This window comes from Cornus florida, unplaced genomic scaffold, assembly GCF_030987335.1.
Source record: "Cornus florida cultivar Cherokee Brave unplaced genomic scaffold, ASM3098733v1 CherokeeBrave_3.0.0_Hap2_Chr02, whole genome shotgun sequence".
Lineage (NCBI taxonomy): Eukaryota > Viridiplantae > Streptophyta > Magnoliopsida > Cornales > Cornaceae > Cornus > Cornus florida.
Window position 1 is genome coordinate 62,490,571 of NW_026775572.1, and position 26,808 is coordinate 62,517,378.

The 26,808-nt window shown below is 37.0% G+C and overlaps 1 pseudogene; it reads right to left on the minus strand.

Moving 5' to 3' along the window:
* Positions 1-7,057: 7,057 nt before the first annotated feature.
* LOC132297799 (small nucleolar RNA R71) lies at positions 7,058-7,156 on the minus strand (annotated as a pseudogene).
* Between the last annotated feature and the right edge of the window lie 19,652 nt (positions 7,157-26,808).

Sequence of the window (26,808 nt, forward strand, 5' to 3'; positions counted from 1 at the left end):
TTACCCTCTGACCATCAGGTTTGGGAGTCTTTGGCCTAACATTCGCTACATGAGTTGGATAGAAAACTTAATAAACTTAGGCATTGCACAACCATTTAAAAAAAATTTAATAAAATAAATAAACAAATTCATGCCTAAATGATCTTATTTCAAATGGGGAATCAATTATTTGAAAACTCTTATAACTTGCATTGGAAGGGGAAGGTAAAGTCACATAGTGAGAATCCGCCTCACTTTTGAAAGAAGCAAGAATTGATTTCTATTAGAGAAATGACATTTGAGTTGTGTATATGGACTATGATGATATGGTTGTAAATGAACCGAGTTGTTCATGTGCAGATCGGGCTTGACTCGGGCTTGTTCGTTTAGTAAACGAGTCAAACTTGAGCAATGTTAACCTCAGCTCGTGAGCTCGTGAGCAGGCTCCTTTAAATAAAGCACATTATATTTAACTGTTATTATATTTAAAAGCCTAGCACATGCATTTAAGTTCAGCCCATATCACACACCTTTCATTGGCCCAATGCATATAATCTTTAGAGGCACATCATACTAACAAATTAGCCCAATTGAAGAATTATTCTCAACCATTGGATTAGTTATAAAATTGTGATACCCCTCGATTCTAGAGCCACGAGTAATCAAGTCCTAGCACAGATCCGAGGGATATTAGACAATAAATATGTAAACAAGCAGGAATAAAAACTAAATTAAGAATAAAATAATAATGCGCTGAAAGAAAACTAAAATAAAAATCCTCAAACTTTAAATAATAAATTAATATAATTTAAATCCTTCAAACCCGTATAACTCGGGAATCCATCTGGTGGTCCCCTAATAATCCTCAAATGAAAACAATGTACAAATTGATATCCAAAACTAAAATAGAAAGGAAATCCTATGTAACCGGAAGAGTGAGTGTCTGTATCTACATCAATACAATCAAACTCTAAGCCTGCTACTGACGAACACCTGAAAAATAAGAGTGGGTTAGGCCCACATGTAAGTTCCATCCTACTACAATCCGTACATAAACCCGATACGCAGATACATCCTAGATAGCTCGGCAATATCTAACATAGTCCGTATAGATATAGGTACACACTATAGGATACTCACTAACCTATAGTCATCACACCTGAGTAGAAGATAACATGCAAAACGTCATAACGTAGTCAGGCACACCTAGACTACCAGGGAACGTCATTAGGTCCAGTTATCCATCCAAGCGATATACGCACCCTAACTGTGATCAGGAGACTCAAGCTCGTATCACGGTACCATAAGTATATATATATATAAATTCGTCCTAATACAGAAAAATAAAGTAACCATCCGTTATGTCGTTCAACTATTTTAGTTGACAGGACATTCATCCATGTAGAATTTAACTATTTTAGTTAATCCATTCCGTATGTATGAAGAGGTAGGATTTAGCTTTGTGATCTAATCTATCTCCAATATGCTACCGTCTTATACCGATGCATATAATGCATATGATCCATAAATGATGCATACTCAAATGAACATCAAGTATATCCAGAAACCAACATAATGGAAGCCAAATATATGCAAGGTTCTATTATGTATCCAGTATATAATTCTAACCATATATTCTCCATTTAAATTGCTAAAGTACAATAAACAATTTAAATCATCCACATCCATATAATTGACAGAATTGAAATTATAACAATTCATCAATTAACATCCATAGTACGATATAATGATAAACAGAATTATAACTGAGCACATTATACTAGAATGCCAAAAATACCTCCATATTAGTCCATTTGATTTGCTAAATTAAACCAGAAATCAAGTGCTCCTCAATTCTTAACGCCATGCAGATTACTATTCAAATCTCACGTCGTTCATTTAATCCTTAACTATAAATCTTGTTTATGATCTAATGACACTTAGAAGTCTAAAATGCACCTTATGAAACCCCAATAGTATTTTGATACTAATCCATTTAAATTAGTTAAAACACAACCAGCGAGTAAAACTTCCTCAACTCCTGACATTATATAAATTAATGCCTAAATTTAATGGCGTCCCTTTCCAGATCACACACCCACATTCCTGGGCCTTAATTATGTGTTATATATCTTTGATATAACATCCCTAAAATATCTTTCCTTTCAGTCCATTCAATTGGCTAAATAAACTAGGAGTTTAAGTCTTCCTCTTTCCTGGACAGCATGCACATTAATCTTTAAAAATTCATGATGTCCATTAATATTAGCACACTAGCATATCCTAACTATTTTAAGGTTTTAATAGGTTAATTTTAAACATTTAAAACCCCACATCAATTTTCAAAAATTTCATTTAGGCCCTGAAATAAATAAATAAAATCAGCAAAACGCACTTACTGTGCATTTACAAAAGAGGAGCTGGCTCCACAAAAGTTTGGAACTGGCTCCATCCTCTTGGAGCCACCTCGACAAGAGTGTGGAGCCTACTCCACTTCAATGGAGCCACCTCCACTCTCCCAGCCTCTGTTTTCTCCAATTTCGGACACTTTCTGACTTTCCAGTTACCCCTGTTAAAGTTCCAGACCATCCCAACTAATTATAAGAAGTAATTTTGTATCACTAAATGAAACAAAACAAGTGTACATTCAAGAGAAATCCAAGTTAAAACAATTCAATTCCATGAAATTTAACTCCATTAAATTCAGGCATGCTAATTAAATAAATTTTAATGTCCATTTAAGTCCTGGAGACTACCTAGGCATGCATAGAATACAAGTTTATAGGAAGGAGATAGAATGAAACTTGCCTTTAGGTTTTGGGTTGAAACTATGCAACGTCGCCTCTAAACTCCGGCAACCCCCAAGACTGTATTCTTCCTCTGATCACTGTTCCCTTCCTCCATTACTTCTTCATTCCATCCAGAAGCAACCCCTCTGTTCTTCCTCCTTTAGCCTCACAGATTATCACTCGAGACCCTCTCTATTTTCCTCTCACATTTCTCTCTGTTTTTCCTCCCCAGACTCTATACGTGAATAGGGTTGTTCAAAACCTATATTGTTCTATATATATAGACTCATGCAAAACCCTAATCCTAATTCCAACCTACTTATACGTCGGCTAACCTAATTACATAAAACCAAACCCTAAACCTAAATATATGCAAACACTGTAGTAACTAAAGACGTCCATTACAATTAAATAAATAATTAAATAATAACATTTAAAACAAATAAATAAGGAACAACACATAAATAAATATAATCAACTAAATCATTCAAAACACTCAATAATTACATTAAAACAATTTCTAATTAACAATCAATTTAAATACACATAAATAACCAATTAAGCAAATATAAATAAACCAAATTCACCATTAATCAATTAAGGAAACAAAACATATAAATTACATAATTAATTGCAATAAAAATCAGAATTAAATTTCCATTTTATCCTTTTGAAAACTAGGGGTATTACATTCTTCACCCTTAACAAAAGGAATTCCATCCTCGGAATTCACGAAACTCTGAATTAATGACTATGCAAAATTCATTTCCATTTTTGTGTGGCACAGCCGCTTTAGATGAGCTCCACCAAATTCCAACATATCCAACAATATACTAAGTTTTGATGTATAAGAAAATAGCATAAATGTACCACTCCTAAGGTGTATCTATCAACGATCCCATCTTACCCAATATTTAGCGAAGGGTAACGATCTCTATTCCTCCAAGTTCCATAGAATAGATGCAAAAATCCCTATGCATCCAGTGCTAGCTAATTGGTAACGCTAAGTAATAGACGATTGCCTAAATCGATAGGCAAAAGTCGTGAAAAGTCAGTGTAATGTGTAAAACTGACCTTCCTCCCAAAATATAGTGCTCCTATATGGAAGTCGGCCAAAATAACCATTTCCTGGTAAAAACTCTTATATACATGATGAGTGTAGAAAAGTGCATACTTAAAACTCTTAAGCTTAGGCATTCTACTACCTTTATCTATCTTACTTTGCCGTTTTAGATTGATTTCGTATTATTTCCATTTTCAGGCACTTATCTCGAAAATAAGCTAACTCAGCCAAATAAGAGCTTAATTGAAGCAATTCTGGGATTAAACAAAGAAAGGAGCAAAGTGGAGAAAGAAAGAAGCAAATGAAGCAAAGCAGCAAGTTCGATCAATCCAAGTCCAAGGTTCGATTGATCGATCTCAGCACTTCAAGATAGATCCAAGCCTTGGCCCAAAAGCATAAAGTCCAAAAGTTCGATCGATCCAACATTACTCTTCGATCGATCGAATACCTTTGTCCTTATTCAAATGATTGATCTTATCCACAGTTGTCCACCCACTAACCACTTTTGTCTTTTTCCCAAAAATATCTCCCAAAATATCTCAGATTTGTCTTTTCTAAAAAAGCTCAACCAGTTGGATTGATCCAGCCTCAATTCAATAGATCTCAGCCAGTTCGATCGATCTAAGTCCAAGGTTCGATTGATCGAACTTCCTCCAGTGCAAAAGTTAAAATTCCAGCTCATTGAAAGTTGTCCTTTATCCAATCATTAGGGAATATTGTGTGCACGACCCAAACTCATTTTAGGTGTCATTTTGACCTACCTATATAAGGATAAGGATTACTTTTTACAAGATATAGAATTCTAGGGTTTATTCTCAAGAGGAGAGAAAAGTTTTAGAGGAGAGGAGGCTAGAGACACTATTGGAGTTCTTCATCAACAAGGAGCAAATCTCTTCCATGGAGTTAGCCCTTGAGGGTTGGAGCAACATCACTATAAGTGGCTAGACATCCTCTTGGGGCTAGAGTTAGCCCCAAACATGCTTTCTATATCTTAATCTTGTGTATTATTGAGGGATTAGTGTTGTAATTAATGTTTTGACACTTTGATATATATAGATCTTGTTTATTCAATGATTTATATGATTTAATATTTCTAATTGATCATTTTATTCTATCCATATGTCTATGTATGCTAGAATAGATGTTCATGTTCTTGTCTCTAGATTTGGTGTTATTAATGCATGTTTATGTGTATTGATGCTATAGATTTAGAGATTGTCAAGACATAGTGTTTAAAAGAATGCTCTTGTGATTCTCTTGATGGTTCATACTTATTGCTTGATGGATTGTGCCTCTCCCCTAGTTTATTTTCATGCTAATAGTGTAGATGTAGTGTAGTTGTAGTGCAGTGTTTAATGGGAGGACAATCTATGCTTGTTGTTTGATGATCTAAGCTTTTAAATACAAGTAGCATATGTCTCTAATCTTGTGTAATATTTAGATTATGAGCTTAATGAAAGGATTAATGACTTGTTTTGATCTATTGTGCCTTTCACATGTTATTTAGACAATATATGCTTCATTGCTTAGATATATTGTGCCTTTCATATGATGTTTAGACAATACATGCTTAACTCGTCATTCTTGCTTGTTGAATTAACCAAACACACACACACCAATTTTGCAACACACCAATTACCCTCATTAGTCACTTGTCAATGGTATAGAAATGCATTACTTGGTGGTGATCTCTAAACCCCAAGATCTTTCTCTCTCTTACTTACTCTTAGTTGCATTCTTTTATTATTACTTAGTTTAATTTAGTTGCTCTCTAGTCTAATCAACCAACCAACCAATTGTTTGATCATTCGAACTACTAACCCTAATAGCGATTCCACAATCAACTCCGACTCCAATCCCTTGGGACGATCCCTACTCGCCCTAGCTATATTTTTAGTGAAAGGTAGTAGTGGCTTCTATAAATGTAAAACTTGGCCCTCTCCTAAATTGCATGCTTCTTCAAGCTTTTGGTCACCGCGACCTAGAGAGACCAACAAAGTTTTTGGTGCCGTTGCCGGGGATTAGGCAACGTCGTAGTTGTGGCATCAATTAGGAATTAGTACTCTTTTGATTGTGTCTTTACTTTGTTTTTATTTTTCTTTTGGTTACTTATTGTGTTTGTTCATCTTTGACAAGGAGCATTGAGGTAGAAGGCAAGCAAAGAAGCATCCAAGCAAAGGAGCTAAGCAAAGAAAGGAAAAATGCTGAAAACTTAAAAAAATTGCTAAGCTAAGCTTTAAATTTGGAGTTGAAGTGCTAAAGGACCTTTGTGAGACTTTCTTTACTCAATCCCTTAGTTAAATCGTCGGCCCGCGTGGAGGCTTGTTTTTAAATTCTTAGATAAATCATGAGCTCGCGTGGTGGCAATTTCATTGTTCTTTGCATCATTATTGTTAAAGCATAGGAGCATGGGTTAAGTGTTTGTGGAGAAAGTTTCATTAAATTGTTGTGAAGTTGAAGTGTTTGATATCTTTGCTTCTTGTGTTGCATTGTGCATGCATGGACGTCGTTCATTGAGACCAACTCTTATCCGTCTTGATTTGCATCTCGAATCCATCATTAGAAATCCTAGGGGAAGAGGAAGTTCAAATAGAGCTAATCTATCAATGGATGACCATAATGAGGACCATGCGGAGGACCTTTGTCACATAGACCAACAAGGTATCCGTCACCCCAATGCGCATCATGATAACATGCAAGTACCATTAGGTATACCAAGGCCATTCATCCAACCCACACAACAACAAGGTCAAGTTCCAGATGGAATGCCAAGGCCAATGTATGCTCCACAACCTCCCATCATCAATCAAGGAATTTAAAACCAAGGTGTTCATGTTGCACCTCAAGTAGCTAATCCACCTCTTGCTTTGAGAGATCACTATGCGCCTAATGAATACAATGCACCCACATGCATTCAATTGCCACCATTTAGAGCACATCATTATGAAATTAAAGCACAAACCATTCAAATGCTTCCTAACTTTCATGGACTTCCTAGTGAAAAACCTTACAAGCATTTGGATGAGTTTCTAGAAGTATGTTCCACCGTAAAATATACGGACATGCCGGAAGAGGTCTTACGACTCAAACTTTTTCCATTCACCTTAAAAGACAAGGCAAAATATTAGTTTAACAATCTTAGGCCTTTTTTAATTACTTCTTGGGCAAAAATGCAATAAGAATTCTTAAAGAAGTACTATCCGGTTTCTAAGACCAATGCCATGAGAACCTCAATTCGAGAATTTTCACATGAGGATAGAGAAACATTTCATGAGGCATGGGAATGCTTCAATGAATTGCTTAGGAAGTGTCCACATCATGACATGCCCAAATGGCAATTAGTTCAATATTTCTTTGAGAGCTTATCGGACAACTATAAGGGTATCGTTGATGCTTTCTGGGGTGGCTCATACATTGATAGGCATGAGGATGACATGTGGCATCTTTATGAAAGCATGAGTGAAAATTCTTTACATGGAACATTATCATCCAAGAATGGTAGAAATTCACAAGGTAGGAAGAGTGTTGGCTTACTTCAAGTCGACCATTCAAATGAAATAGCCACCGAAATGAAGTCTTTAGCTCAAAGGTTTGATCAATTCTTGATTAACCAAAACTTGGCGAACCAAGTATCATCCTTCCCTAACCATTCTCATCGTGCATCAAATGAACCATGTATGACTTGTTCTAGTGTTCTTCATTCTACTTCTCATTGTCGTCATGGACAAGTGCAAAATGAACCTAATGAACAAGTCAATGTAACTTATGTGAACCAAGGGAACAATCCTTATGGTACTCATTATAATCCAAGTTAGAGGAATCATCTGAATTTCTCTTGGAAAAACCAAGGAGAGGGATCAAACCCTTTCCAAGGCGGTTTCCAAGGGAAGTACATTCCACCTCCACTTCAAAACCAAGGATCCCAAGGTTATAGACCTTATCAATCACAAGGGAATCAATTTGCTAATTCTCATTTTCCCTACCAATCTTATTCCCAAGGAAATACTAGAAGTCCCGCTTTTGAAGAAAAGTTTTGAATGCTTTGGGCACTCTTGAGGCAAACACACAATTACTTCATTCTCACTCTCAATCTATTGCTAAGCTAGAAACCCAAGTAGGGCAAATAGCAAGCACTTTTAATGCAAAAGAGAAGGGAAAGATGCCTATTAATGCCCCACCTAAGCAACAATGTGTTGTGGAAACCCATTCCTCATCGGAAGGCCACACCATTGAACATGTTAATGCGGTGACTACCTTGCGAAGCGGTAGAGTTGTGGACAATCAAGTTGAAATGTCCAATGAAGAGAGTGAACCGATACAACCTTAAGTTGTCACCCATCCCGTTTCACATCCCATTCCTCCTTCATTGTATATACATGATCTTGTGAATGAGAAAGTGTTGAAAAATGTGTTTGAAAAAGAAGTCTTGAAAAATGATGTTAAGAAAGAAGTTTTGCTAAAAAATGATTTGAAACAAAGTGATTTGAAAACTTCTTGTGTTGAAAAGAGTTCAAAAGAAAATTTTGAAAAAGTGTTTGAACCAAAAATTCCATTTCCGGATGCCTTAAAAGGATCCATTTCAAAAGACAAGCAAAAAGCAAAAACCAATAAAATCATGGAGATGTTTAGGTAAGTGAAAGTCAATCTTCCACTTTTAAAAGACTTGTGCACCCAAAAGTGGAAGAATAAGAGCCAAGCACCAAGAAAAGTGGTTTTGACCGAGCAAGTAAGCTCAATTTTGCAACATAACACTCTTCTAAAGTTTAAGGACCCTGGTTCACCCACTACATCATGCATTATTGGTGATCATCTTCAACCTTGCATTCTCAAAGTGTTATTCCAAATTCTTGCTTTCAAAGGGCATGGAAGCCCAAAGGTTGTGATGGCATAGACAAAGGATCAAAAGCTTCTTTTGAGCTTGAACCAACAAGTTCTTCAAAGAACCATTTGTTGGGTGGAGTTCAGAGCATCTATCACCCCAACAAGGAGGGGATGCATTACAAGATCTTTGATCCGAGCTAAAAGAGCCCAATGTCTTACTAGAGACGTTAAAGACTAGCAAAAGCATTCGTAGGGTGTCAAACCCTATTCCTCCCCCATTTCTATCTTTCTTTTTATTTCTTTTGAAGTCTAGATACTTGTTTTTGGTTCATATGCATTAAAAGGAACTTTGGTGAGGATTGCATGAGCTTTCATGTCATAATTAAGCATTTGGTGAAAGTTCGATCGATCTCAAATTAGAGTTCGATCGATCAAACTGTGGATTGCACTCAACACTTAGAAAAATTTTGAACCTGTATCCACCTGCATCCAAATCACCTCTCTGTCCCATTGTTCGAACTCATTCTTAGCTCGATCAGAGATATTCGATAGATCCAAACTCAGGTCTGATCGATCTCATGATTCAACACTTAGAAAAATTTTGAGCATGCATAAACCTGCATATTTCAGCTCTCTGTCCCATCGTTCGAACTCATTTCAAGATCGATCTGAAATTCTTCGATCGATCCAACTTTAAGGTTAGATCAATCTCAAATTCCAGCACTTAGCCAAATTTTGAACCAAAAACCTGCATATTCTTGCCTCTGTCTGATCGATCGAACTCTTGTTTCGATCGATCTTAGTTCTTCATTTCATTATTTTGACTTTATCCTGATTTTTTCGAATTTCAAAAATCCAAAAATATTTTCATTTTTATTTTATTTCATTTTTATTTTCAAAAAGTTTTCAAAAATTCAAAAATATTTTAATTTATTTCGTTTTTAATTATTGTTGTTTATTTAAATTATTCCAAAAAATAAAATCAAAAATCAAAAATCAAAAACAAATATTTTATTTTATTTTACTTTATTTTCCAATCTTTAATTCTAATTCCAATTTTTAATTTTAATTTTGCAATTTTCAAAAATTTTAAAAATCCAAAAATACTTTGAAGAGAGTTCATCAAAGTTCGATCGATGAGAAGTCACTCTTCGATCGATCGAACTCGAAAGGAAATGTTTTTAAAATAGACCCGGAGGGTCTTGAGATCGATCATTTAGATCGATCCAACCCTCCTAGCCCTAGCCACCTTGGTTCTCGTCACCATCACTGTGCACCACCATCTCTCCCACCTCCGGTGAGCTTTCTGACGAGCATCTAAGCATCAAACTCTCTCTCCCTTCTCGGATTCATCTTCCTTCGTACCTTCTCCACTTCTCTCACTGTTTTGAGGTAAAATCCGAGATCTCATGTTGATTCAAGCTTTAATTGCATGATTACATGTTTTAAATGTCATATCCATGTTGTTTTAATGTTTAAATCCTCCATTGTTGAAGCTCGAAGCATCCGTGTATATATGTATATATATGTGTATATATTTTTGATGATTTGATTAGATTTGGGAGTATGGGCCTTGAAAAGTGGCTAGACTTGATTGATTTGTAGTGTTGAAGGGCCCACGAACATGTTTGTGTGGGCCCGTGCTTCTAAGGTCACGGATCTGTGACCTTTGGGTTTTTCATCATCGCACAGTTCGATCGATCGAACTCATGGCTCTGATCGATCCAACTTTTGAGATCGATCTCACTCATCTTCGATCGATCCAACTTTTGTGATCGATCTCATTTCTTTCTCTGATCGATCGAATTTCACAGATCTCTCTCACACACTTCATTCATTATATCTTATGTTCATACTATCTTATATATGCCCAATGCCTGTGATATTCCACATTTGATGCATTTCATACTTATATTGTTTAGCATGTTTCATATCCTACCACTTGCATAGATTCATGTTATATTTGTTTCGTCTATTTTACTTGACATACATGTTTCTATATTCTGCTTTACATTTTATATGCTGGCACTGACTTTTGAATTTCTATTTGCAGACTATGGCCCGAGTCAAGACTGTAGCTCGTGGCCATTATCATGGAGACCGACGCAGACCAGGCGACGAGGCCGGTCCATCTTATGACTGGGATTCCAGTTCCGATGATACAGCGAGGAGAGTCCGACAGCGGACTGAGGAGACTACACAGCCCTCTCATTCGGAGGAGCCCATACATCCTACTCCACCACAGTCCCGGGCTCATCCCGCATTTACTCTATCACCATCTCCACCGCATACTGGAGCTGAGCAGCCAGCTCCGTTAGCTCAGCCAGCTCATCTGGAGCATGATAGGCTCACGCCTCGATATGCACAGATGACGATCGACCATGAGTTAGCATTCGACACGGCCTTTTTCTCTCGATCGGTGCTGACCCAATCCACCTACCAGGACATTGTTCAGCGGGGCCTTTCTGCTATTCTTGCCCCCGTCACAGAGCCGGTTTACCCGCGGTTGGTACGGTTGTTCTACTAGAACCTCCGACCATTGCCGCACACCACAGCCGAGCTAGTCACCTCTGTAGATGGCCACCAGATCACCATCACAGTGGACTCTCTGGCCCGCTCGTGCCGCTGTCCACATTGCTGCCCTCCAGAGCTTCAGGAGACATATCCGAGGCTATACAGGCCTTCCTACACCAACATAGCGATTTTTCTTATAGGTCACCATGCCAGTGGCGAGACCTTCGCCACCTGGACATTCCTTCTAGATGACCTATGGTTCACCAATTCCGTGCTCTATCGGAACATATATATGGCTGGGCACAAGATACAAAGGAGGGGTGACTATCTGGCAGCCCTCTATGCCTTCTACACCGGGCATTGGGTGTCCATCCCCGCGCTCATCTGGAGCATGATGAGGAAGTTGTATGACGAGTACATTAGCAAGGAAACACCTAGAAGGGCTAAGTCTCTTACATTCAGCCACCTCATCACCCAGATCCTCATCGACCAATGCTACCCCATTCACCCTCGGGAGCACCCCGAGAGAGGTTCCTGTCACTTCTTTAATAAGGACTGGGACAAAAGCTACAGATCTATCATCACTCACCTGTAGGACCACGCAGTGGTAGCTGCAAAGGAGTTAGAGGAGGAGGAGGAGGCACAGGCGGCAGCCCGGGCAGCAGCAGAGGTGGCAGTAGCAGCTCCCGCAGCGGACGACGCACCAGTCGATCCAGCTGCCGAGCATATCGATATAGACATTAACTTAGAGCGCCCTGTAGACAACGCAGAGCAGCACTTTCCAGCCCGGTCACCAATTCATGAGTAGGAGCAGACTCAGAAGCTGTTTTCTGACTTTTCTATGCTAGATCTGACCCCTGGCTTCGGAGTATTTCTGCAGATGCTTGAGGATGCTGTTGTTGCCATCCGAGCTAATCTCACAGCCCACAGAGCTAATTTTGCTGCCTTTCGCATAGATGTCACGACCATATTCCGAGATCTATCCAGAGACATCCGCGGCACACGACCTGCCAGTCCTACCTCATCATCATGAGTCCCAGTCCCTTCTATCTTATGATCCCTCTTTCCTATTGATACTTTACTTTTGTCACTATATATTATTATTTTTTACAACCGGTCTGTCGGCTATGATATTTTTGTTGTACCTGTACTTTATCTCTTTTATATATATATATCTGTTTTTGCTATGGATGTCATATGATTATATTCTCATATCTGTATGTTTAACTCCATCAGGTGCATCATAGTGACTTCAGTGAGAGAGTGCTACCCAATTTTCAAGACCACCCTTATACCTCTCTCATCTTTTTATTTGTTTATTCCATTTACTCTTGCATGTCCACTGTGCACTGATTACCACATTTTGTTCTCTGATGAGTTTATCCAAGTGCCAAATTTCAGGACCACAGTTCATCCCAAGTTTTGGGGGGCCATGCCACCCACTTCGGATACTTTAGTCCCGATCATTCTATGCCTTAGTTGCACTGGTATACTTTTTCCTTTGTTCTCTTGCACATTGAGGACATTGTGCAATTTAAGTTTGGGGGAAATTGTGTTTTGCAGTGTTAGTTTTAATTTCAAAATTTTGAACATGACTTGTGTATTTGAGATATATTTCTATGATTGGTCCATATCCAGCTATGATTTTGATCTTTTGAGGACTATATTGCTTAAAATTTAAAAATTGCTTGACTTGAGAGTTCAATACTCCTTGTATGCGTTATACAAGCCATTTATGAGTAAATTTTTCAAAAGATTGATATCTTGCTTACACTTGTGGTCCACATTATCTTGATTTTGTGATTGTTTTGAGATTCATTCTAGGATTCTACACTAGCATAGGCACACACTAGCATTCATTTGTGGGGTACATGCTTTGTTGATTATTGAATTGGTTATATCCCAATTGAGCTAGTAATGCATTGAAAGCTTTCATTTTTGATAAAGGTGGATAACACCCCCTTTTCACTAAGTAGCCGGGATTTTTGCCTCATTAAGCATTGAATTTCTAGCGTCGAAAGGTGGAGGCCCAAACTCTAGGTTAATGATTGAAAAAAAAAAAAAAAAAAAAAAAAAAGGAAAAGCAATAAAAGTGAGGACTTCTACCAAAAAGGTGAGAAGTAGGAAATGATTAGATGGTTGTTGTCTTGATTTGTAGCCTAGTTGATTTGAGCTTGTAAGTCTATAGGGGTGTTTGAACACCTAGTGCCCTAAAGCTGTCTGGTTTAGGAGTCATTGACCTAACGCTCGATCTCATGAATCACTAGAAAGCTTAATAGATTAACACATTGCACCATACTTCCATCATTGATCCTCAATAAAAAAATAAAAAAATAAAAAATGAGTGAAAAGAATAAGCGCACCTAGAACAATAAGCTTTAATAAAAGGTCCACTTTTTGTCTTGATGATCGGTACTAGATTTGTGTGCTAGTTTGAGGGTAAGGATGTGATTAATTCTTTAGTTGGCTTAGATAGCAACACATTTGATGCCGAACCACTCAAAAAGGATTCTAGACTTGGTTTGATTTGCATGATCATTTTCTTGATGTGTGGAGGATCATACTTGCTTGCTTGATATTGAGATTTTGGGAGATTGCTTAGAAATGTTTGAAAAATTGTATACTTGAGGTAGTTTTCTCCCAATGCTTGTTTGCAATATTGGTGCCTCTTTTGAAAGAATGAGCTTAATGTTTGTGGGTATCATTTCTAGAAACCCTCACGAGACTTCACTCGTCCACTAGCGGTAACCTGGGGGTTTAAAAGGCTTGTTGTATGTGCTAAGTGCAATCGTGTTCCCTACAAAAGTGGCGTTATCCATTTATTGTTTTCTAGTTTATAGTTGTATAGTTGTTCATTTCATTCATTTACTTTCTAGTTCATTGCTAGGGACTAGCAATATTTAAGTTTGGGGGTGTGATGAGTGCTGAAAAGTGCGTATTTAAACCCTTTAAGCTTAGGCATTCTAGTACCTTTATCTATCTTACTTTGTCGTTTTAGATTGATTTCGGATTATTTTCATTTTTAGGCACTTATCCCAAAAATAAGCTAACTCAGCCAAATAAGAGCTTAATTGAAGCAATTCTGGGATTAAACAAAGAAAGGAGCAAAGTAGAGAAAGAAAGAAGCAAATAAAGCAAAGCAGCAAGCTCGATCGATCCAAGTCCAAGGTTCGATCGATCGAACATTGATCGATCTCAACACTTCAAGATAGATCCAAGCCTTAGCCCAAAAGCATAAAGTCCAAAAGTTCAATCGATCTAACATTACTCTTCGATCGATCAAACACCTTTGTCCTTATTCAAATGATTGATCTTATCCACAGCTGTCCACCCACTAACTACTTTTGTCTTTTTCCCAAAAATATCTCCCAAAATATCTCAAATTTGTCTTTTCCCAAAAAGCTCAACCAGTTGGATCGATCCAACCTCAATTCAATAGATCTCAGCCAGTTCGATCAATCCAAGTCCAAGGTTCGATCGATCGAACTTCTTCCAGTGCAAAAAGTTAAAATTCCAGCTCATTAAAAGTTGTCCTTTATTCAATCATTAAGGAATATTGTGTGCACGACCCTAACTCATTTTGGGTGTCCTTTTAACTTACCTATATAAGGATAAGGATTACTTTTTACAAGATATATAATTCTAGGGTTTATTCTCAAGAGGAGAGAAAAGTTTTAGAGAAGAAGAGGCTAGAGACACTATTGGAGTTCTTCATCAACAAGGAGCAAATCTCTTCCATGGAGTTAGCCCTTGAGGGTTGGAGTAACATCACTATGAGTGGCTAGACATCCTCTTGGGGCTAGAGTTAGCCCCAAGCATGCTTTCTATAGCTTAATCTTGTGTATTATTGAGGGATTAGTGTTGTAATTAATGTTTTGACACTTTGATATATATAGATCTTGTTTATTCAATGATTTATATGATTTAATGCTTCCAATTGATCATTTCATTCTATCTATATGTCTATGTATGCTAGAATAGATGTTCATGTCCTTGTCTCTAGATTTGGTGTTATTAATGCATGTTTATGTGTATTGATGTTATAGATTTAGAGATTGTCAAGACATAGTACTTAAAAGAATGCTTTTGTGATTCTCTTGATGGTTCATACTTATTCCTTGATGGATTGTGCCTCTCCCCTAGTTTATTTTCATGCTAGTAGTGTAGATGTAGTGTAGTTGTAGTGTAGTGTTAAATGGGAGGACAATCTATGCTTGTTGTTTGATAATCCAAACTTTTAAATACAAGTAGCATATGTCTCTAATCTTGTGTAGTATTTGGATTGTCAGCCTAATGAAAGGATTAATGACTTGTTTTGATCTATTGTGCCTTTCACATGTTGTTTAGACAATATATGCTTCATTGCTTAGATATATTGTGCCTTTCACATGATGTTTAGACAATACATGCTTAATTAGTTATCCTTACTTGTTGAATTAACCAAATGCGCACACACCAATTTTGTAACACACCAATTACCCTCATTAGTCGCTTGTCAATGGTATAGAAATGCATTGCTTGGTGGTGATCTCTAAACCCCAAGATCTTTCTCTCTCTTACTTACTCTTAGTTGCATTCTTTTGTTATTACTTAGTTTAATTTGGTTGCTCTCTAGTCTAATCAACCAACTAACCAATTGTTTGATCACTCAACTTACTAACCCTAATAGCGATTCCATAATCAACTCCGACTCCAATCCCTTGGGACGATCCCTACTCGCCCTAGCTATATTTTTAGTGAATGGTAGTAGTGTCTTCTATAAATGTAAAACTTGGCCCTCACCTAAATTGTACGCTTCTTCAACCTTTTGGTCACCGCAACCTAGAGAGACCAACAATACGAGTTTAACTATCTACAAAATCTGACTGCCACCTCCAAACTACACGTAACCATTTCCAAAAGTGAGTATTTATCTCCGATGTATCCTTAGATAAAGACAAGGTCTTAATATATACCCTCGCTTCTAAGTCAGACCAAACAGTGAGAGATCAGCACTACATACTATCCAAATCCCCAAACATTGTCATACGAATCTCCTTGTGCCAATAATAGCACAGATAATAACTGAAAAGCTAAATAACGCTTTCAATTACCCATGCCAACCTAGGATATCTATCCTAAGCATATTTGCCATGTTTAAATATAATATCTCGATCAAATTTCCCTTTTAGAGATACGAAGCATAGTTGTTGCCCCAACACCTTCAGAAAATTCCTTTGACTCAGCACTTTTAATCGACTAGACGGAAAAAAAACACATGCTATAACTCCGTTATCAGTGCAATGTAGCACCAACATGAAACGCCAAGGAAAACACCACTAAAGTGATGTCCCCAAGCGAACTTGCCCTATCCACCACACTTAATCCATATAGAATCAAAATTCCAACTAATGTTAGTAATTTCTTCCAACCATCCCCTCTTGATTAGTCCAACTCCCATTTTGAGATAAGAAGTGGCTAAAACCTCCAATAATATCCAAGTATCAATTTTTTTCACCTTGCTAGCAAGTGACAAACTTGGGGACAGTTAGGTATATGTCCCTATCCGTACCGGCTCACCAAAATGAACCTGGTATGTCGTGTTGCCACTCTTAACCATTTGACTACAGCGTAAAATTTGTAAATTTTACCTCTCAGTCACTCCGACCTTCCTGAAATCACCAAGACAACTACCAATCCTCCTTCAGTACCCTAAACCCATATAAGTAAAGTACTACCTCCTGTGGGGTCAGGTCAAATATTTTAAGTTGACCACCTCTATTCCCCTGGTAATAGCAAGTGTTATTATTTACACATGCTAAAATGCAACGGATTGCATAATTACCACCATAGGTTCACTTACCATATCGGTTGATAAGATCAACCCCCTCCCTATTACTTTCCCCAGACGAAACTTAATGCAAAGTGTGAATCACCACATCTATCCATCTAAGCCGTCTCGTGATCTGTGCTATTCGTAGGAACCGATATCTTACTAGTTCCAAAATAGACAAAGTGAAGCTGATTTAATTTTATAAGTCAAACAATATCCCAACCAGAATCCTAACCCTTTTCATAGAATCAGCTATCTCTTATCTAAATCCATGGGAACTACTCTTTCATTCCCGCTCTAGAATGAGAAGTGGTTGCAAAGATCTAATGGTCTCTGACGATCCATCTGGATTATCTAACAGATATCTGACTTTGAGACAAAATCACTATGTCCTTCTTCCTACCTACCCTCCTAACATCTCCTTCCCTTTGCGAAGCATTTATATCCTCCTTCCAGTTTGTCTAACGAAAGTATCGTTAGTCTGGTAACACCAGCTTCCATATTTAGGTGGTCGGTCTCACCTTCAAGTCTTTGACGCCCTACTTCTCTAACACAAGTATCCATTAGACTTCCTGTCTAACTTCAAAAGAATATAGAATCTGTCCATCCTCTACATAGTCAACAATTCCCCAGCAACAACTATTTGTTGCGAACTGTGACCTAAAAAAAAAATTTCATATTATTTGTGCAAATGAAGAGACTTGTTTTCTCCTCAATATGCAACTCCAGCCACTCCTCCTATTGACACCCCCTCATGAAATAAATTTCTTGATTAAGAATTGACTAATGAATAGTTAGTCCATCTACTATCCTCAGTCGGTGTCATTCTAATAGTTACCTAAACCAATACCAAAATCTTCCTGCTGACTGGGGAACAACTTTTGATTTTTTTTTTCAAGAAGATATTCAGCAAAGTCAGTTCCTCCGGTACACCATCATGGCATTAAAATATATCAAACGAATCGAGATTATTTGACTCGTAGTGCAGTTTTAATTATCCCATCCTGAACACATACTATAACCACGCATGTCTAGGTTCCTTAGATTGGCTAAAGTTAGGTATACTTACCAAATTCTATGACCACATGCTCAAAATCCTAGCGTAATTAATGCTATTCCTCCAAAATGGTAGTTGACTGATCACTCACTTATGTCCCCAACCAAACCATATTCCCAATCCTGACTAATTAATGAAAATGAAGCACATAAATCATACACAATCACACACAATAAAAACATAATAACAATCTACGTAAAACATCGTTCCACCTGGAAAAGAAAATCTTCTTTAGAAATCAACTTTACCTGATTGGTTCACAATCTCCTTTTTTAGTTCCAGAGGTATTCATCCAACCTCGAAACATAAGCTTAAACCATAGCTCAAAACAACATCCATTTGCCTCAGCAATTTCCAAAGGCGTAACTTTTATCCTCCTTATACACGGAATACAAATCGTCTAACGTAGCATTAATAAACAACTTAGACCGTCACAACCTAATCCTCATACTCCCCGGAGTGTGATATAATATCATTGCTTCGTTCTGAGAAGAACTCCATCCGATCCTAATCTCTTGAAGAATACTTTATCTACCTCTTCTAAAGGTAATACAAAAGGTTAACTATATGTAGGTCGATCCACACCAAATCTATAAGTATCATTCACTATACTATTAGCAAACAAAATTACTCTCATGTGATCCTTGATTTTTAAAATTCAATACCCTCTTTCTTGGGTATGTTGAACTCTTCTACACCCAAATCCTCTTCGAACCCTATTCCTCGGTTGTCTCCTTTATAAGAACAACTGAAATCGTGTTGGTCCCTTCATGCGGTGACCTAAAACACCCTCATAAATCCTTCATTGGCTTATACTTCTAAAAGTAACGCCAACTGAAACTAAATCTTCGATCCCAAGTTCTGCTTCTGACTGAGAACTCGATGACGTACTCCTTTACTCCTTTGGGTCTGAATCACTTTTGCCTTGGACCCCATCCTCCTCCTTGTGTCAACCATTCCATAATTATGAAATATGATTGACATCAGCTGCTCCTCCTAACGAATCGTAAAAGAGTACAACGAATCCTAAAATGGCTCTAATTTTTAAGAGACGAAACGCGGAAGTCATCCTAACAAAAGAAATTCCTAAGGACACTAGAACCTGGAGTGTTCTGATACCAACTGTGATACCCCTCAATTCTAGAGCCACGAGTGATCAAGTCCGAGCACAAATCCGAGGGATATTAGATAATCAATATGTAAACAAGCAGGAATAAAAACTGAATTAAGAATAAAATAATAATGCGTTGAAAGAAAACTAAAATAAAAATCCTCAAACTTTAAATAATAAATTAATATAATTAAATCCTTCAAACCCGTACAACTCGGGAATCCATCTGGTGGACCCCTAATAATCCTCAAATGAAAACAATGTACAAATTGATATCCAAAACTAAAATAGAAAGGGAATCCTATGTAACCGGAAGAGTGAGTGTCTGTATCTACATTAATACGATCAAGCTCTAAGCCTACTGCTGATGAACACCTGAAAAATAAGAGTGGGTCAGGCCCACATGTAAGTTCCATCCTACTACAATTCGTACATAAACCCGATACGCAGATACATCCTAGATAGCTATCTAACATAGTCCGTATAGATATAGGTACACACTATAGGATACTCACTAACCTATAGTCATCACACCTAAGTAGAAGGTAACATGCAAAACGTCGTAACGTAGTCATGCACACCTAGACCTAACCGTGATCAGGAGACTCAAGCTCGTATCACGGTACCATAAGTATATTTATATAAATTCTTCCTAATACAGAAAAATAAAGCAACCATCCGTTATGTCGTTCAACTATTTTAGTTGACAGGACATGCATCCATGTAGGATTTAACTATTTTAGTTAATCCATTCCGTATGTATGAAGAGGTAGGACTTAGCTTTGTGATCTAATCCATCTCCAATATGCTACCGTCCCATACCGGTGCATATAATGCATATGATCCGTAAACGATGCATACTCAAATGAACATCAAGTATATCCAGAAACCAACATAATAAAAGTCAAATATATGCAAGGTTCTATTATGTAACTAGTATATAATTCTAACCATATATTCTCCATTTAAATTCCTAAAGTACAATAAAAATTTAAATCATCCACATCCATATAATTGACAGAACTGAAATTATAACAATTCATCAATTAACATCCATAACACGATATAATGATAAATAGAATTATAACTAAGCACATTATACTAGAATACCAAAAATACCACCATATTAGTCCATTTGATTTGCTAAATTAAACTAGAAATCAAATGCTCCTCAATTCTTAACGGCATGCAGATTACTATTCAAATCTCACGTCATCCATTCAATCCTTAACTATAAATCCTGTACATGATCTAATGACACTTATAAGTATAAAATGAACCTTATGAAACCCCAATAGTATTTTGATACTAATTCATTTAAATTAGTTAAAACACAACTAGCGAGTAAAACCTCCTCAACTCTTGACATTATGTAAATTAATACCTAAATTTAATGGCATCCCTTTCTAGATTACACACCCACATTCCTGGGCCTTAATTATGTGTTATATATCTTTGATATAACATCCCTAAAATATCTTTCCTTTCAGTCCATTCAATTGGCTAAACAAACTAGGAGTTTTAAGTCTTCCTCTTTCCTGGACAGCATGCACATTAATCTTTAAAAATTCATGATGTCCATTAGTATTAGCACACTAGCATATCCTAATTATTTTAAGGTTTTAATAGGTTAATTTTAAACATTTAAAACCCCATATCAATTTTCAAAAATTTCATTTAAGCCCTGAAATAAAAAAAAATTCAGCAAAATGCACTTACTGTGCATTTACGAAAGAGGAGCCGGCTCCACAAAATTTTAGAGCCGGCTCCATCCCCTTGGAGCAGCCTCCACAAGAGTGTGGAGCCTGCTCCACTTCAATGGAGCTGCCTCCATTGAAGGGTGGAGCCGCCTCCCCTCTCCCAACCTCCGTTTTCTCCAATTCCGGACACTTTCTGACTTTCCGGTTATCCCTGTTAAAGTTCCTAACCCTCTGTTTTAAGTTCCAAACCATCCCAACTAATTATAGGAAGTAATTTTGTATCACTACATGAAACAAAACAAGTGTACGTTTAAGAGAAATCCAAGTTAAAACAGGAACATAATCTAACCGTAAAAGTAGTCTTAAAACAATTCAATTCCATGAAATTTAATTCCATTAAATTCAGGCAAGCTAATTAAATAAATTTTATTGTTCATTTAAGTCTTGGAGACTACCTAGGCTTGCACAGAACACAAGTTTATAGGAAGGAGATAGAATGAAGCTTGCCTTTAGGTTTCGGGTTGAAACCTTGCAACGTCGCCTCTAAACTCCGGCAACCCCCAAGACTGTATTCTTCCTCTGATCATTGTTCCCTTCCTCCATTGCTTCTTGGTTCCATCTAGAAGCAACCCCTCTGTTCTTCCTCTATTCTTCCTCCTTTAGCCTCACAGATTATCACTCGAGACCCTCTTTGTTTTCCTCTCACATTTCTCTCTGTTTTTCCTCCCCAGACTCTATACGTGAATAGGGTTTCTCAAAACCTATATTGTTCTATATATATAGACTCATGCAAAACCCTAACCCTAATTCCAACCTACTTATTCGTCTGCTAACCTAATTACATAAAACCAAACCCTAAACCTAAGTATATGCAAACACTGTAGTAACTAAAGACGTCCATTACAATTAAATAAATAATTAAATAATGACATTTAAAACAAATAAATAAAGAACAACACATAAATAAATATAATCAACTAAATCATTCAAAAAACTCAAAAATTAAATTAAAATAATTTCTAATTAACAATCAATTTAAATACACACAAATAACCAATTAAGCAAATACAAATAAACCAAATTCACCATTAATCAATTAAGGAAACAAAACATATAAATCACATAATGAATTGCAATAAAAATCAGAATTAAATTCCCATTTTATCCTTTTGAAAACTAGGGGTATTACAAAAATCAAGTTAAAAGATAAACAAAACCCTAAATGCACGTCTACTGCAACAGTCAGCACGCTTTTACTGTTAATTCCATAGAAATAGTTGATGGGAAATTGGTGAAGTCCCTCTATAAATAAGAAGGTTAGTTCCTCTCTCTCTTTTCCTCTCTTTTCATCCCTCTCTCCACTCTGATAATACTACTTATGGAAGTTGGAACCCTCTTTAGATTGGTCATAGCTGAAATCTAAAGCTAGCAAAAGAAAAGATGAAGATCAAAGGTTAATGGAAGTGGACGATGGAAGGAATAATTCAAATTTAGGTGTCTACAAATAGATAGATTAACGATTTTACATATACTTGATTCAATATATATAAACACGAGCCGAACCAAGCTCGAGCTTGGGAAAAAGTTGTCTAGCCGAGCTCAAGCCTGGTTAGGCCGAGCTTGAACACCCTTCAAACCTTGGCGAGCCAAGCTCGAACAACCTAAAGCTCGGCTCGGCTCTACTTATTTACAGCCCTATATAATGATGATGCATGGAGCTTGGAAGTTTAGAGTTGCTCTTAAGTATCAATGCTTTACATATTTAATGTAATCTTCACAATAATCTTTTTGTAATGTTTCTTATGTTCTAGCAAGATGAATAAGCCTTGTGCATCTTTATGCTCCAAATTTTGCTAATGTTTATGGGTAACATATCTGTTACACCCTTACGAGACTTCACTCGTGCCTAGGGGTTACAAAGGTTTGTTGCATATGTTAAATGCAATCTTCATTCCCACGAAAGAGGTTATTTTTTCATTGTTTCATTTATTCTGTGTGTACTGTTATGTGACTAGCAATATGAAATTTTAGGGGTGTGATAAGTGCTGAATATTACAAATTCAATCCATTTTATTTACATACGTTAGCTATTTAGTTTTTTGTATTTTGTACTTTTATGTCATTTGTGTGTCTTTCTTATTTTCAGGTTTTCATCCTCAAAAGCAATTCAAACCGGGATCTTTGGGCTTTGAAATGATAATTCTACTCGAGCTAAGACTCAATGAAGATCTCAAGAGTATTGCCTAAGACCATGGACAATTCTAGGTTGGATTGAAGATGGAAGGTGTGGGCCCAAGCAAAAACACAAGCCCAGAAAGGAGTGCTATGACCAGTCATTGCCCCAAGGCATGATCTCTATGATTGGTCATAAGTGTAAAATCCAATTGCAATTCCATTCCAGAGAGTTTGCAAAACTACGATCGGACGTAGCTTCCTACGACTGGGCGTAGCATGTCACCCCCAGCACCTTGACAATTCCTCACGCACGTGTAGAAAAGCCATGGCTTTCACCTTGATAAGCTACGACCGGTCGTTGCTTTCTACGACCGATTGTTTATTTTATTTTAGTGGTTGGAAAGTAGCTTACTTTTTCCTTTTTTGTGGATCTTATAGTAGTTTTATAGGGTACGAAATTCTGGATGTTTAGACCAGATTTTGGATATATACAAAGGTTTATCCTTCATTTTGGGATTTTTTGAATTATAGAGAGAGAAATAGAGATTTCTAAAGAAAGAAAGCTTGGTTCTTGAATCTTGAAGCTTATCAATGGAGTCTAACTTGGAGATGATGTCTTCTTCCACCAAGGAGATATCCACCTTGACCATGAGTAACTAAACTTCTTCCTAGGGAGTTGATGTAGCCATGTCTAAGTAAATATGTTTTGATTTGTTTATATTTTAGGGAAAATGATGTTAAAATTTAGCTATATTGTATAACTTTGATATTGTAAGCAATCTTTGTCTTGTATTGGAATTTAATGTTTGTAATCTTTTATGATGAAACCATCTTCTTGTCTTAGAAAGATTTTATTGTATTTGAACTATGATCATCTTCATAGTGACAATGGAAATTATAAGTTATACACATGTTTACATGGCATACAAGGCAAGAAATTTGATGTATAATACCTAGGAAAGACACATCGTGCTACATATTAGATTAATTTAGATAAGTAGACAATTTGTACCAACCAAAGATGAACTATGTTTAGTTTTTGAATTGTATGTGCATTCATCCTCTTGAAGAATTTGTTGTGAGTGTAAGCCACACAATTCATTGGTATGTTCAATATTGTTTCCCTAAGACAAACATACTCGAGTATAGTTACAACGGGGATAATAAAGTCAATTCCCTAGCCGTCTTTCCATTTACAACTTACTCATTTGATTTCAATTAGAGTATTTAATTTTTAGCAATTTAGATTAATTAACAATCAACATTCAACCATTCTCAAATCAAACCAGAATCAACCTTGCAAATTTAACGGCCATAAACTTCGCAATCATCGTGGTTTGACACCCTTGACATAGCCGTATCCTATAAGGACTCGTGCTATTGTGAGTGGTTTTTAATTGAAAATAATATCAATTTTTAGAAACACATCACCCTTCTTTATTGCGGCGAAGGCACCAATTATGACATTGTCGCGGTTGTAATCTGACATCTCGCCGCTGAGAGACATCGACATGATGGTGACGCCATTGTTGATGGCCTTCTCCATCGCCATCAGTATATCGGAGTTGGATCCAGCCTTCCCGTCGGGTACGAGACAATGATACCCTTCCCTATGGTGGCGAAGGCGTCGACTGCGACGTCGTCACGACTGTAATTTGACATTTTTCCATTAAAAGACATCGACATGACACTAATGCTGTCATCGATAACCTCCTCCACCGCCATCAGTATGTCAGAGCTGAAACAACCTTTGACCTAGCACACATTGCAAATGGCAACCCACGCGTCGTCCTAGGAGCAAATAGGCCCTCGTAGATGACGATTAAACTCACCACGACGATGGAGGTGTGGGTTCTGTGGCAGCCTTCATCCCTTGATGATTTTCCCTAGTCGATTTCGATTCTTTGGAGTCATCAACTAGACCTGTTCCTGTGAGTAATAATTTACTTACATACATATATGTGTGTGTGTGGTATTACCATATTATACATATGTCTCTGTGTACACTGATATGTATTGTGGTATATAAAGAGAGAAATGAGGGTGTTTTAATCTTTTCATTTAACCACAAAAGAGATAAATATTAATACATAATGCATGGGCAATACCGTAAAATCATATATTGCCATTAGTAAAGTGGACGACCGATAAAGGGGTGTAGGTTGAATTATGAGATGTAGAGGGGGTGTAGGTAGAATATTGGCAAAGGTCAAGAAGTTGAATTTCCAATTTGGGGTGTAGAATATGTAGAATGTATACCCGCCACCCACAACCCTTTTTTTTTTTTGAAGAGACGTCTGAAGACTGAAATTGAAGTTCCAATTTGGGACAGCTGGGGCTATTAAGTTATGGAGTATGAACTTTATCGGAGCACGCATGACCCATCCCTTTGTGTCAGAGCACGCGAAAGAGATAAAGTTTGTCACTTTGATAGGAGTAAATTACTATACTATATTAGTGAGACATATTACAATATTAGTGATAAGGTCCTTGTCAATAATAAATTACTAACTTACTATACAATATTAGTGATAATACTCCATACTATACTAGTGAGACATATTACTAAATTAATATTAAAATACTACATTGTGATAATAATATATGATAAGGTAAAGTACAGCACATCTCCTAAGATTTGCACTGTTAATGATTCTAGCCTCAGAAATATGAATCGGACTGAAACTTGATGATTTAAAGATATTAAAACTGATTATATAGGTACTAGAGCGAAATCAACTAACGATTCTACCAGTTCTTTGTGTACCCCTAATTTTGTATCTCCATTATCTATTTCCTTCTCTCATTGAAGTAACCGAAAATCTCTCTCTATTTCTGGAAAGATATTTCTACACTTCAAAACATTCCAACCTTATTTTCCCTCTCTTTTACTACTATTTATAGAGGTTTACAAATATTCTAGAACCTTCCTCTTTTATCTTCCGAACTGGGCCGGTCCCTTAGGTTTTTGGGCCTTTCTTTAAATGCAGATTTACTTATTACCCCCCTGAGATAGGGTCTGAAGATGATATAAATGAACATTGGGCCTGTTGGGTTATCATTCGATCGGTCCAATAGTTCTTTTCGAATCCAATCTTTAATGGATTGGGACACACCTATCCCAGCTTATTTTTTGGTATCCTCACCTGTCCCCTAATCTCTTCCTAATTAATCAGGGTGAGATTACCGAAGGGACATAATTATGATGTGACGGCTCAAGGTGATGACATGGGAAAGTGAACGGTTGGTTCAGAGTTTAATGCTTTGAAATTTGAAATCCCATCATTCACTTGTCACCTCGGTCAATGAGTCCACTCTTCTTTAAAACCCTTATTTTGCACTCTCAGTTTCTTCTTCCATCCTTCTCATATTTCCTATCAATCATCTCAATACATATTCTTCTTTGGCAACAACGGAATCTTCCCCGGCAAGCTTTTCCTAGGGGTTCTTATTCTTCATTCTTCTATGGTGACGTCATTGAATCCATTCCCCAAGGTTAATTCCAATCCCTTGCAATTAATCGAAAAGTTTTTTTTTTTTTTTTTATAGATCTGAGGGTTTTACCCATAATCTCCATAGCTATTGACTTATAACTCCTTCATTCGAAGTACAAAATCCCCAGGGATGTTATTATTAGACATTATCCCAAGGACATGAATGCAAGGACTGGTGAAGGTCTTCTTCTCAGAGATATCCTCTTTCCCCTCCTCCACTTGAATATAATCAGATTCCCTTTACATCCTTTCTTTTGTTACGTTTTTAATAAATAAAGACTTTCTTCCCTCTA